The sequence below is a fragment of the Triticum urartu genome, chromosome 6, assembly GCF_003073215.2.
Source record: "Triticum urartu cultivar G1812 chromosome 6, Tu2.1, whole genome shotgun sequence".
In the NCBI taxonomy this organism is placed as follows: domain Eukaryota; kingdom Viridiplantae; phylum Streptophyta; class Magnoliopsida; order Poales; family Poaceae; genus Triticum; species Triticum urartu.
The window spans coordinates 312,059,208-312,074,203 of record NC_053027.1 but is presented as its reverse complement, the minus strand read 5'-3'; the positions used below and the strand labels follow the sequence as shown (position 1 = coordinate 312,074,203).

Below are 14,996 nucleotides of genomic sequence, written 5' to 3'. Positions count from 1 at the left end.
TCCGCCTCCTCTGCGTCAAGACGACGTCCTCGCTCCAAGGTGTGTGGTCCCACGGCGTGATCCACCGCGCCGTGTGCCCGTGCACGAAGAAAGAAGCTGCCAAGAGGTTCCCCGTCCGCAAGAAAACGCTCCACCGCTCCCAGCACCACCATGTCAGGACCGCTTGCCATGGCAGGGCCATGCGCCACTTGCCGTGGCGGCGCAGGGGCACCAAGATCAAGCTCCGCCTCCACGATGGGCCCCGGTGGCCACGGCAGGCTGCCACGCCTTCACTCCTGAGCTGTGTAGCATCGTCTGGCCAGCCAAGTTCAAGATGGACCTGCCTCCTTGCTACAACGGCACCCCCGACCCTGCGGAGTTCTTGCAGCTCTACGAGCTAAGCATCGAGGCGGCCAACAGCAATGAAAAGGTCTTGGAGAACTGGTTTCCCATGGCTCTCAAGGACGGCCCCCGTTCATGGCTCCTAAACTTGCCCCCGGGCTCGATCTCTTCCTGGGATGAGATGCGCGACCACTTTGTCTCCAATTTCAGGGCACTCGCGACCGCCCCCCAGATGTGGGTGACCTGCGCTACATCAAGCAATAGCCGGGAGAGACCCTGCAGAAGTACATCCAGCGCTTCAACAACGTGCGCCTCAAGATCCCCAAGGTGACAGACGAGGCCATCATCTCGGCGTTTTTCGATGGCGTCCGCGACATCAAGATGAAGGAGGAGCTCGCCATCCATGAGGAGTTGTGCACGACTTTGGAGTTGTTTGACATAGCAACCAAGTGTGCAAGAGCTGAGGAGGGGCGTCTCTCCCTCCTCAAGCTCCCTGCTGCGGATCCAGAGGAGAAGAAGGCCAAGGTCAAGGACGCGAAGCACAAAGGGGTGGCCGTACTAGCGCCAGAACTAGATACCAAGCGCAACCGAGACCTCCCCGAGTCGTCCAAGGGCAGCCGTACGTTCTGCACCTTCCACAACGTGCGCAGCCACAACACCAACAATTGTCAAGAGCTCAGGGCCGAGATGGACGCTTCGGTCGACGCCCCGAGCGCAACGACTGGGGCTACGGATGAGGATGTGGACGAGGTGGAGGACGTTGGGACGACCGTGGGCCACGCCAGGAATGGCGTGGCCAGCCTCGCGAGGACTGCTGGCAGGATCAGCCTCATGACGGCGCCTGGTGGGATCCGCCTCGCGAGGACCGTCCTCAGGGCAACCCTGATCTCCCTCTGTTGCCGCCGCCACCAAGGAGGAACGACAACCACCATCAGGACGAATGGGCTGGGGGCTTCCAGGAGCCGCGCGCCATCGCCTGCATCTTGGGTGGCGCTCAAGCCCCAGCTTCCCAGTGCATCTTCAAGCAGTTCTCTCACGAGGTGAATGCAGCTGATCGATTGTATTATAGTGGGGTTTTTATGCCCAAACTACGGATGTCGTGTTCTCCTCAGGGACTAGGCAAGTCAATGATCATGCTTGGATAAAGCTAGGTAACGCGGTTCAGATTATGAATGCAAGAAAATAAAACCTAAAGTAACAAGAACTAACCAAAGTTGACGACAAAGAAAATGAAAATAAGCAAAAGGGAGATTCAGATTATCTTCACTATATTTTTGGTGTTTTCTTATTACTAGAGACAACAGAAACTAACACAAAAGGGAAGTAGCATGACAAAACATGTACAGAGGGAAGTAACAAGTTTATATGACAGAAGATAGATGTTTCACACCAAAAACACACACATATGCATTTATATCACAAGAACAATAAACTAGACACCAATCATCAGCAAGTACAGAATATATATGACATATATAGCTAGTTCTTACACATCAACAAAAGTGACAATAAATTGTTCTAGTTCTTGCAGATCAACAGAGAACAACCAAACAAGCACAAGTCTAAATAATACAAGGTCTAACACATCTCTAATAAATAGAAATTACAGCGAGAGGGAGAGATACAGAGAGAGAAATTGCAGTAGGTTCAGTTTGGTGAAGAAGAACAGCAGCAAGGGTTTTGGTTCAGAAAAGAAGCAGCGAGAGAAGTGGAGGGAGCAACAGCTAGGCGGAGAAGAGAAGAGCAGCAGGGGCATGAAGAAGAAGCAGAAGCAGGGGCATGGCGAAGAGGAGCTGCAGTTGGAGAAGGAGGAGGAGCAATGACAATCTACAAGTTTTGGGTTCAGAATAGTAGCAGCAAGAGAGAGAGGCAGCAGGGAAGAGCAGCAACAGAAGGGGCAAGGGGAGAAGAAGCAGTAGTAGGGATGGGGAAGAGGAGCAGCGGCAGAAGGCAAGGTCGCGCGGGTACCCAGACACCCATCTGGTCAGGCGCGCGAGGTGCGGCGGTGGAGTGATGGCGCTGTGGTGGAGATGGTGGCGCTGGTGGAAATGAGTGAATGGATGGCTGGGTGGCGCAGGTGGATGGAGGTGATGGTGGTACTGGGTGGAGTGGTGGAGTGGTGGAGATGGAGATGATCAATTGTAAGTACAGTGGGATATTTCACCTAAACTGCGGATGTCGAAGTTCTCCTCAGGGCCTAGATGATCAGCGACGCTAAAGCTAGGTGACACAGAATTGGGTGATGAAAACTGAAAATAAAACCTAAACTAACAAGGTTGTTCCAAAAGATCATTCACAAAGAAAATGACAAACAGCAAAGGGAAATTCAGATTTTACTCAATATCTTTTTGGTATTTTCATTACTTGAGAAACTACAATACTAGCACAGGTGTTACTACTTAAACAACAAAATGAAATCAGCAAGACAAGAATACGTATAATAACAACAAGTATGACAGAGGGAAGAAACAAGGTTGTAGGACAGAATATATGTATCACATCACAAACACACACATATGTATATCTCACAGGACACCACACACATATGAAGATTACTATTTCACTAAACAAAGTATAACAGATCAAGTACTTCTCTAAGTGACAAGGTATAAACTACTCAGGGCATACTAATTAAGCATTTATATTATAAATTCTAAACTGAGCCAAGCAGCAGGATACTACACTTATCAAGACTGAACATTACATAGTATTAGTTATAACACTTCTGAAGATTACAGAAATTTGAGAGAGAGAGAGAGAGAGAGAACAGCAGCAAGATTGGGAATGGAGCAGCAGCAGGGACGTGAGGAGAAAAGCAGCAGGGACGTGAGGAGAGAAGCAGCAGGGGGCGTGAGAAGAAGAAGCAGCAGCAAAGAAAGAGGAGCAGCGAACATCAGAGTTTGGGTTCAGAGAAGAAGAAGTGGTAGCAGCAACTTGAGGTTCAGAGTAGAGAATCAGCAAAGGAGGCACAAAGAGAAGGAGCAGCAGGGGCATCAGGAAGAGAGGATCGGCAGAGAGGGATAGGTCACACGGAGGACCAGACGCCCGTGCTCGCCCTTGTCTGGTCGGGCGCGCGAGGTGCGGCGGTGGCTTGAGATGGTGGCGCTGGTGGATGAAGTTGGTGGTGAGTGGTGGATGTTTGTGGTGGGTGTGCTGATGGTGCGGAGGCGCACCACCACGCCGGCCTAGCCGTGGCGACGGCCGGAGGTGGAGAAGGAAGGGTGAGGGAGAGAGATGAGATGCCAGGCCCGAGGGGAATTGAGGCTGCCCTAGGGATTTTGATCCCCTCCTCTGATCTGCCACTTTACGATTTGGCCCTGCTACTTCTCTTCTTTCTTCCCAAGTTGGTCCTGCCATCTATAGCTTGCCCCCTTGATTACTTCAATTCTTCTCGCTCAACTCCCTTTCTTCACTTCTTTCCTGCCCTTCTCTCTTCTCAATAGCCAACTTGTCCGAATCTTGAAGTTTATAGTGCCTTTGCGCACTTTTCTGCAAAATAATCAAATGACGAGTAAATGATCTTTTAAATGATTTTCATTCAAATATATGTTCACGGCAAGAATGGATCGTCGGATCACAATAAATGGTGTGTGTGTGCCAAAATATGAATAGGAAATGTACTTATCAAGTTCCCCCACACTTAAATCTTTACTTGTCCTCAAGTAACGGCATTTGACAAGAGCAAGGTAGTGAACAGCGAACTGACTAGAGAATGTCCCAGTGAAGTAGATCTCCAAACAATGCATGCTTTGAACTTTGCTAGTGAAAATCAATGGTTAAGAGTTCTACAAAGCAGTAGGATACTAGTAAGCATGACCATTTTAAACTTTTACAATGATAAAAGAGGATCAACAAGTTTAAATGATGACTGTGCCAAATGGTTCGTAAAGAGAGCATTATCCCGAGAACAAAAAGAACTGGAATTAAATCTTGTGATTAAAACACTTATTTACAGAGATAAAGCAATGATTATATTATTAGTAGACTCACCATAGGAACATACCACCGATCCTGAGAACATGGTATACACCCGGCTCGACCAATTATTAGTTTTTTTGTTTGTCTCCCCAAAGGAACATACCACCGATCCAGAGAACATGGTATACACCTGGTTCGACAATTACATTTTTTATTATTAATTACTGCCCAAGCTAACCCGATTTCACATGCCACCGATCCAGGGAACATGACATGCTACTGTAGATAGTTAGACTTATTCATTCATTCATTATTACTTATCTTAAATGAACAACACATATAAGCACAAAAACAGGAATCATCACTTCTCCATGTCTGGTTCACATGCTACCGCTCTAGGGAACATAGCATACTAGTCCATAGTTGTTAGGTGATAGCTCTGAATGGGAACACACTCAGCACAAATTCAGCATCTAAACATGGTGATCTAGGTGTATCATAGTAAATGCAGAAAATGATGAAGTTTTCTAGTGTACTAGGGATTTGAGCACTCAAAACTAATAGTTCTCACTAATTTCAGCCAAGCATGCATGGTGTAGATCACTAGTTTACAAGGCATTCAGAAAACAAGTTCACAAATTCACATCAAGCACGATGCCAAAGGTGAATTTCAGCTTGACAACAAGTAATAACTGGCTCAAGCAACCCAACTAGCAATTGAATTCAGCATGTATTTATGATGTTCAGAATGGGTCATGAAACAGCTCACCGGGCACTATGAAGTAGCACTCGCTCGATCATCTCACCAACTACATCTCTTGCATTGTGACTCCCCTGCTTTTGCTTCTCTATCCTCATGCTCTCTATCCTCGTGCATGCTCCAGCTTCTCTCTTCCTTGTATGTGCCCATTGCTTCTCCTCTTCACCATGCTCTAAATCCACCGGGGTCCCAAGGAATGTCACCTCGAACCTGGTCAGCATGTAGTGAACGATGCAGTAGCAAAAACCTGAAAGAGCACTCGACAAAAGAGACCATACAAGTGAAAGGGGTAATGCCCTCTAAATCATCAATAGAGTACCCAAGTACATAAGCATAGCTATAAAGAACATGACAAGTATGATACGAATCAACAAGCTCAATACTAACATGAGGATGATATTTATAATTAAGCATAGGACTAGCACGAGGAAAGTAACTATGATCATCACAAATGAGAGTACTGCCACTAACAGGGTATATATCATCATATCCAAGCAAATGAGTTTTCAAATCAATCTTAAGTGATGGCATCATGCAATGCAAGGTAGTAGCAAACAAATCATATGGAGACATGTCATTAAGAGGATTGAATGAACCTAACAAATCACACTCTTGTATGACAATAGGCAAATGAATCTCAGGTTCTTCATCTTCATCTACAACAACTTCTTTTACTTCTCCAGGAGTGATAGGCAACGGATCTTCATCTTGATCACTTGGGCATTCAAGCTCTGTTCCATCTTGTTCCTTGACTTCGAGAATTTCTTCTTGGATATGAAGTATCTCTTATGAAGGTGTTGGAACCTCACATGTATCAAGAGATATCCCAGAAACACTCAGCTCAAGCTGTGAAGAAATAGTGCTCCCAGCGTTAATGTTCTTCTCAATCTTCCTTACTTCTTCCACTAGCTCTTTTCCACTCATGATCTTCTTCATTTCCTCTAGTATCACCGGCCTAATTGGATCATCTTCGGCACTCCAAGTGAACTCGAGACTAAGCAATGTGAGCTTGTCTATATCATCAAAGTCATCTTGTGTGGGCACTTGTGTTGAAGGTGTTGGTTGACCAAATGGAGGACCATTTAACTCCATTGGCAACATCTCCTGGTGTTGAGGTATATGATTAGGAGGTGAATAGAATTGTTGTGGCGCATAGTTGTTGCTCTCCTCATTGTACCTAAATCCCTGCATATGATTACTAGAAGCAAATGGTGACATCTCAGGGTTGTTGCTCCTATATGACATATTCTAGTTTTCAGGCCACCCATATGAGCAATTGTTTTGGTATGAGCTAGGCTGTGGGGCGAAGTTCATGCCATAACAATCGGGAGAGTGAGAGTAACCACGCTGACATTCAGCGGGTGAATGGCCCTGAAATCCACAAATATGGCATGTAGGAGCAACATAAGGATGGCCTCTAGAATAAGGATCATAAGAGCTAGGCCTATCTTCAAAAACTACTTCTCGCTGCCGAGCTAAATCATCTAATCGATGGGAAATCTTACTAATCAGTTCTTGAATACTTTCTGTGCTATTTGTAGTGTTGCTCGCATAAGCATGATGATCTGAATAGTAAGCCATATCTGAAAAGATGCAATAACCTGCAGAATAACCAAGAAAAGAAAGAGAAAATAACTGGAACAATGGTTAGGGGTTAGAGATATATCACACACACACATATATATAGCACAAAAGAAAAAACAAGTAAAACCTAGTCTATAGCCTAACATGGTCACTCTACGCTACTCCCCGGCAACGGCGCCAAAATGATCAATTGAAATACAGCGGGATATTTCACCCAAACTGTGGATGTCGAAGTTCTCCTCAGGGCCTAGACGATCAGCGACGACGCTCGGCTAAAGCTAGGTGACACAGAATTGGGTGATGAAAACTGAAAATAAAACCTAAACTAACAAGGTTGTTCCCAAAGATCATTGACAAAGAAAATGACAAATAGCAAAGGGAAATTCAGATTTTACTCAATATCTTTTTGGTATTTTCATTACTTGAGAAACTATAATACTAGCACAGGTGTTACTACTTAAACAACAAAAGGAAATCAGCAAGACAAGAATATGTATAATAACAACAAGTATGACAGAGGGAAGAAACAAGGTTGTAGGACAGAATATATGTATCACATCACAAACACACACATATGTATATCTCATAGGACACCACACACATATGAAGATTACTATTTCACTAAACAAAGTATAACAGATCAAGTACTTCTCTAAGTGACAAGGTATCAACTACTCAGGCCATACTAATTTAGCATTTATATTATAAATTCGAAACTGAGCCAAGCAGCAGGATACTACACTTATCAAGACTGAACATTACATAGTATTAGTTATAACACTTCTGAAGATTATAGAAATTTGAGAGAGAGAGGGAGAGAGAGAACAGCAGCAAGATTGGGAATGGAGCAGCAGCAGGGATGTGAGGAGAAAAGCAGCAGGGACGTGAGGAGAGAAGCAGCAGGGGGCATGAGAAGAAGAAGCACCAGCAAAGAAAGAGGAGCAGCGAACAACAGAGTTTGGGTTCAGAGAAGAAGAAGTGGCAGCAGCAACTTGAGGTTCAGAGCAGAGAATCAGCAAAGGAGGCGCAAAGAGAAGGAGCAGCAGGGGCATCAGGAAGAGAGGATCGGCGGAGAGGGAGAGGTCACGCGGAGGACCAGACGCCCGTGCTCGCCCTTGTCTGGTCAGGCGCGCGAGGTGAGGCGGTGGCTTGAGATGGTGGCGCTGGTGGATGAAGTTGGTGGTGAGTGGTGGATGTTTGTGGTGGGTGTGCTGATGGTGCGGAGGCGCACCACCACGCCGGCCTAGCCATGGCGGCGGCCGGAGGTGGAGAAGGAAGGGTGAGGGAGAGAGATGAGATGCCAGGCCCGAGTGGAATTGAGGTTGCGCTAGGGATTTTGATCCCCTCCTATGATCTGCCAATTTACGAGTTGGCCCTGCTACTTCTCTTCTTTCTTCCAAAGTTGGTCCTGCCATCTATAGCTTGGCTCCTTGATTACTTCAATTTTTCTCGCTCAACTCCCTTTCTTCACTTCTTTCCTGCCCTTCTCTCTTCTCAATAGCCAACTTGTCCGAATCTTGAAGTTTATAGTGCCTTTGCGTACTTTTCTGCAAAATAATCAAATGACAAGTAAATGATCTTTTATATGATTTTCATTCAAATATACCATAGTTCACGGAAAGAATGGATCGTTGGATGACAATAAATAGTGTGTTTGTGTGCCAAAATATGAATAGGAAATGTACTTATCAGCAGCCCTCCCCAAGATCGGGGCCACGCGCCCGCTCAGATGGTCCAAGTACGCCATCACCATTAGCTCGGCGGACCAACTCAAATGCGCGGCAACCGCCAGCGTTCTCCCGATGCTCTGTTCACCCGTCATCAGCAATGTCCAAGTCACCAAGTCCCTCATCGACGGCGGCGCAAGGCTCAGTGTCCTGTCCGTCGAGATGTTCGATAGCCTTCAAGTGCCGTACGATCAGCTCCGGCCCACCAAGCCCTTCTCAGGAGTGACTGACTGCTCCACCACCCCGGTAAGCCAAGTTCGTCTCCCTGTTACCTTCGGTCAGCGCGACAACTACCACACCGAGCTCATCGACTTCGACGTCGCCCACATCCGTCTGTCGTATAACGCCATCCTTGGGTACCCAGCGCTAGCCAAATTCATGGCAGTCACCCACCATGGCTACAACGTCCTCAAGATGTCGGGAAGCTGCGGAATCATCACGGTCCCCTAGGAAGAAAGGTACGCGGTGTGCTCCCTCGAGCACGCCTTCCAAGCTGCAGTAGTCGAAGACCCCGGCAACGCATATGTGCAGTACCCTCCTGAGGCCAACCCCAAGAAGAAGAAGAAGAAGCTACTCTGCATTGGTCCTCAAGGGAGCGGCGCCTCCAGCGGCGCCACCTCAGGATCTGCGCCCGCGCCTGGGGTGCCTCCCTTCCTCGCATAGGGAAGCGTGCCCGACGCCTTCCTCGGGCAGGGCTCAGGGGCTCCCTTCTGGAGGGCCTCAGACCTGGCCAACATCACGAGGGAGGCGCTCGGGCACCACGTGGAGGCGTGCTTCGCAGCACGTTTCCCTTAGGAGGACACCGGGCGAGGAGCGCATGGCGCTCAGGAGTTCATCGTCAAGACCGCTCAGGAGCTTCAGGAAGCAACGGCAATACGCGGCGACCGCCGCCCACCTGGCGCTACTCCCCATCCAAGTGAGGGTGGAGAGCTGCGCGTCTGCATCGACATCCCGGGGCTCAACAGGGCCGCATCTCAAGAGCGCTTCTGGCCTTCGCGTGCTGGACGGTGTGAGGGTCCGCCTCACAGCTACGTTTGCATGTGGTTCGGCCTGCTGAGTGTGGCGCCCGCCTTCCAGTGCAACCTGCGGAGCATCCTAGCAGGTCAGGAGGCCAGGCATCACGCAGTCTTAGCGGAGATGGAGACGGTCCTCAAGAGGCCACCAGAGCCTCCAGAGCCTCCCGAGGCTCTGGGTCTTGACGGCTCGTGAGGAGCGACTTCTTCATCACGTGTCTTCAGCTACCCCAACACTCCTTCGACAACCAAACCAGGTGACATTTTCCAAGTTTATTTAGCTGGGAGCGCCCCCTGGGCTGCATCATTCCCAGGCCGCGTGGGTCTGTCCCCGCGGCACGTATCCACCTGCATCTTTAGTTCACCCTGCCGGGGCGCCCCTCGGGCTGCATCATCCCCAGGCCGCTCGGTTCTGACCCAGTGGCATGTATCGTTCTTGCATTTACCTAAGCCAGTCTGCTTCTCATGCGTAATCTATCTATGGTCATCAGCGCCTGCTCGATTATCCCCAGCCACGGGAACCTCTCATGCCGGCACGGCGCTTGCGCTTGAGTTCGTCCCTGCAACACTGACAAATCTGAGCGGTCGAGCTCTTGCTCGTGGCACGCTCGCACACGCCACCTCACCAGGCCCTCAGTGCCTTCACCACCTTGCGAAACAACCAGTGGCGGACCAGCAATCACCATGGCAATTTGTGCCCTTCCTCGCGCTAACTTGCAGGAACCTCCTGAGGACTACATCGGGCGGTATCATGGGCTCTCTCTCTCTCTTCTCCCATGCAATTCGCTTGCGCGTTAAAAGGGGGGCTCCTGAGCATTGTGACTTAGGAGCTCTTACTGGCTCTCCAGCCCTCACCCACTGGCCTTGACCACGGCATCGCGACCTGGCGTACCAGCGATGGCTGAGCTCACTCGAGGGCCGGGACCTGAGGACGTAGAGCACACAGAAGAGCATGGAGAAGAGGAGGAGGCTCACACGGGCCTAACCTAGCTACTCGACAGCGGCCGATGCACAAGTCTGGCGCAACACGAGGAACCAGCTTCGGAATGCCAAGATAAGTCTCGCGCCTGGATCAACCCAGCGCTACGGAATAAGATCCTCGCCTTTCGCTGCCCTGCTGCGGCAGCATCGCCTCCCTTTCCCATCCTCGGGTAGCTGCTTGCATGCTAAAGGGGACCTCTTGAGCATCGCGCCTCAGGAGCTCTTATTGGACCTCGAGCCACTCACCTCCTAGCCTTGACCACGCCATCGCGACCTGGCATACCAGCGACGGCTGCAGCCTGCCTGGGGACCGGGACCTGTCGGCGTAGAGCACCAAGCTGCCGCGGGATTGGAAAGGGGAGACCGAGCCTTAGCAGGATACGCGTTCGCAAGTTTTTATATAAAGGATAATATCAACAAAAGACACCGCAGACCCTTTACATGCCCCCACGGGGTCCGTTTCAATTCCTCGCATGGAACAAAAGGAGGGAGTTCCTATCTACACGTGCCTAACGTCGCCGACGCCATCATCAACAGTGGGCCTCTGGAGGTCGGTGCCAACCCCATCCAGATCAGCGACGGCGGCGGCCGGATGCTGCAGCCTCGCTCCGGGCACGGTGAGAGCTCGGGGGCACGTAGCTATCGTCGCTTGTCTCCGAAGTCTCGGCAAGCTCGGGAGAGTCGCTGGACCACCAGGAGTCACCATTGTCGCTGGAGGAGCTGTTGCGAAGCCCGGCGGCAGGCTCAACATTGGCCGCTGCGCCGTCCTGACGACCCCCTTCGGGGCAACACTCCAAGCGGCGGCCTTCCTGGTCGAAGACCTTGAAGAACATCGTGGAGGCGCCGTCGAACTTGAAGTGGATGGCGACGGCGCCTTCCGCACGGCAGACTCGGGCGACCTTGCCCCACCCGTGAGTCATGAAGATATTCCCAGAGGAGACGGCTTCAACCTCCGCTCCAGTCACCGAGGCATCGCAGTCGGTGTGTTGCAACCAAAGCTCGAGGGGGGCCCCCAGCAGCGAAGAATTGCGGGAAACGAATCCAAGTGCGCGGAGGCATCGCCGCCCACAGCACGAACTCGCGCGAGGAGTGTGCGGCATGGACCCCTGGGGCGATGGCGTGCGTCGCCGCGGCGCGGCGACCATGGCCCTGGCGCGGGCGACGGTGTTCGTCGCCCCTCCCTGCGGAACCCGCAACTTGGGCATACGAGGGCAACGGATACCCGGGAGGTGGCTGCTCGTACCATGGCCGCGACACTTCCGGCCTCACGATGATGTCGCGACGATGAGACAGCCTCTTCTTCGGCGGGAGTGGCTCGGGCTCGTTAAGGGGAGTCTTTCCCTTTTCCGCGGCCGAGAACCTCCATATCGGCGCCATGGTCAATGCAGCGAGCAGTGAAGCGAGGAAGAAGAAGGAGCGGGAGAAGCAAAGGAATAGATGGGTGACAGGGGCTCCGCTCCCCTCTTCCCATTCATAGCCAAGGGGAGGTCAACTGCCGAGCTCCACAATCTAAGGTAATAATGATCTTCTCTGCATGCAGCAAGGACTCGTCAAGTCGGGCAGTTATCGAGGCAGCGTGGGGAAGCGGAGACACCCACGTCCAATCAGTCGCCCGCACCAACCATGGCCGCATGCTTTTGGGGCCCACGGTGCTCCGCACTTGCCCTTTGGCTTCGCCTCGAAGCCAAGCCCGAGTGCGCCTTGGGCCCGGGGGCTACTGTTGGCATTCTGGGAATGGGGGTCCCCAGACTTGCCTGCTCGCGGCCCACAGCGTGGCTCCACCAGCGGCCCTGTATGGCCCATCTTCACCAGCAAACACTCAAGACCCTCGCGAGGGGCCAAGCCTCGCGTGGCGGACAACGCAAGACCTCCTCAGGGGCGGCCTCACCAGGCTGGCTTGTGAGGGGCGGAGAGATCAAGGCTAGGGACACCTCGCGAGGTTTGTGTGATGCAAGCCATGACAACTGGAGCCAGGCAGGCGCCAGCTCGTAGTGTCCTCGTTTCCTCTTTGGTGCTAAAGAGGCAAGCGCAACCGAGGAGCCCCGAGGCAGCAGGCAAAGGTTTCCATATCGGTGCAACACGACCAAGACCAGCAGGACAGAGGTCACCGTGGAGCCCAAGACGGCATCACCACCAGAGCCTTTGGCAGACAAAGACTACTTTTATCAGGATAGCTTGTACTAGTTGTCCCCCTTCAGATTGGCCGTTGTGGGATCCCTTCCCGCCTAATATTTGCGAAGAGGACCCGTGCCTCTATATATAGGACTAGCCACCACCGTAGAAAAGGGGAGACATCGGAGATCGCTCATCTTGGACTAGATCCATTCCACCAAAGCCACCACACTCACCAAGCACAAGAGCACCTCTCCTCAGACGCTGTTATTCCCTTGTAACTATTCATCCTCAGCCCAAGAGGAAATACACCACACCACACTGGAGTAGGGTATTACACCACATTGGTGGCCAGAACCAGTATGAACTCTTGCGTCTTGTGTTCTTTGGGTCCATCAAGCTAGGTCGTGAGATCATGGTGTGTGCGAGCTAGAGGGGGAGAGATCTTCGTGCACACCCCAGTATTCGAACCTCAAGGGTTTTGCCGGAACCCGAAATCTGACATCGCTAGCGCCAGCACGGTTGGCGATGCCGGACATCCGACCGCGCCCTTGCCTCCTCCCGGGGGCGTAGGTGTAGGCGTTGCTCCTCACGGTCCCAATCGAGCACCACCCTACAGCCACCAGGGAGGTGCACCGAGCTCGGTGGCGTGGGGAACATGGCGCCTCGGCGGGGGTTCCAGAGAGGCAGCTCAGGAAGCATATGTGCCCCGCATGGTGGATCAGGAGTACATGCCAGAAGACGACCCCTGCTTGTTCCTCGAGCCGGGCTAGGAAGAAGAGATGCTGGAAGCTGAGGCCTTCCATGAGCCACCCAGGAGCCTCACCGACCCCGCCAACGACAACCACTGCAGGGTAACACTGGTATCTCAGGAGCAGGCTTACGCTAACCATGGGTCGCAGGTGGACCAGGCCGCAACAGCGGACGGCGACACTAGCACGGCAGCCCCACTCCAGTCAGGGGCAGTGCACTGGGGGCTACACGAAAGGGGTCCGGAGCAAGGCCCTCCCACATGTCACGCGAGGCAAGGTGTCGTCCGGAGGTAGGTCCTCTACCGGGGAGGCGCCGGCGAGCCCTCCCCCCGGCAGAGGGTCCGTCGTTGCCGAGGGCGCCACTAGTGTCCCCTTTGCCCCTTTGGCATCGTCCTGGTTTCCGGACGCCCCAGTGGTGGTCGAGGGTGGCCCAAGGCGGGGCCCTCGTCTGGCGATATGAAGCAAGGCTCATGCCTGTGAAGGTCTCCGCCCGTGACACTCTCACATAATAATGAGTGGAGCTGTACACGCCCCGGAGTCTCTGAAGAGCCACTCGATTTGTCGTCTTTTGGATTTGAACTCGTAGTCGTATTTTTATTGACAAAGCATGGGGGCATCTTTTCTCGTTCACGCTGGTTTCTTGAGTTTTCTGGCTCCGTGCCTTGCTTCGAGGCCAGCGCCTACTGCCCCTCCCTTGCGAGCGCCTCACGAACGGGGGCTGGGCGTGGTATGCGCGTGCATCTCACCGTGATCTAACGCTTGCCTATCGCAAGGCCCTCTCGGGCGGACCAGCGGGCTCCTCAGAAGCCCGAAACCTTGCGAGCCCGTGGAGGACTCCCCTCGAGAGAACTACACATCAACAACTACAAGGCCAGTCCGAGGCCCGCCTGGACCGAGGTAAGTTATACAGCAAGCTCGTGGAGGAACTGGAGAACCCACAAAAGTACGCCTTGAGTCTGGCTCAGGAAGTAAAACAATAGTCTGTTTACATGAGGGGCTCCCCCCCAAATGCACTTACATCTTCAGGGGCCACACCAAAGCTTTTGTGTGCAGGTTCTAAACAAAGAGCGCGAGCTCAATCGGACATGTCGCTCGCATCATCTTCTGAATATCTCTCGGACATGCTGCCGGCGTCATCGCCAGTGTCGTCTTCACCATCATCGACCACATCGCCTCCATCCACCATGTCCACCACTGCGTCATCGCCGGTAGCGAAAGCTCTGACCAGAGCATCCACATTATCATCCACCCAGCGCGCCAGGTTGTCCCGGATAGCTCCGGGAACTGGGGCGATGGTGGCGTCGAAGTCGAAGTTGGGGTCGGCATTCTGAAGATGGCTGAAGACGCGGGAGAATGCACGCCCAAGGAGGCCTCGGCTCTTTTCGTCCACAAGCTCGCGAGCCCTCTCGGCCCGGTCCTCCAGGCGCGTCACGACATCCATGAAGAAGCGGAGGTGGCTGGCGTAGTCTTCTGCGTGGGGATGAGGGGCGTGTTCATCACAAATGGCGCCTAGCGCCCGGTTGGCCCTCGTCCTGAGGTCTCGAAGCATGTGGTATGCTCGCGCTGCAACGTCTATTGGCGGATCGCCTCCTCCCTGATCTGCTGCATGAGGGGCTCAACAGCGATAACTCGCTGCCAAAGCGAGGCCAGTTTAGCACGGGCAGAGGCCAACTTGGCCTGCACAGAGACCAAGGCAGCTGTAGCGGCCTTCTCGTGCTGCTCCGCCTCAGCCAACCTTGACCTGAGGGCAGTGGACCTGCCCTCAGCTTTAGCTTCCATGAGCTTCAACTTCAGGTCGTACCTATTGGCAAGATCAGTGCGAGCCTCC

General features: G+C 52.3%; 1 long non-coding RNA gene across 1 annotated transcript; it reads right to left on the bottom strand.

Moving 5' to 3' along the window:
* Positions 1 to 1,778: 1,778 nt before the first annotated feature.
* LOC125513346 lies at positions 1,779 to 8,161 on the bottom strand. Its single transcript, XR_007285872.1, has 2 exons — positions 5,009 to 8,161; positions 1,779 to 4,429 (listed from the first exon to the last, which is right to left on the bottom strand). It is a non-coding gene; the product is annotated as an uncharacterized LOC125513346 (long non-coding RNA).
* Between the last annotated feature and the right edge of the window lie 6,835 nt (positions 8,162 to 14,996).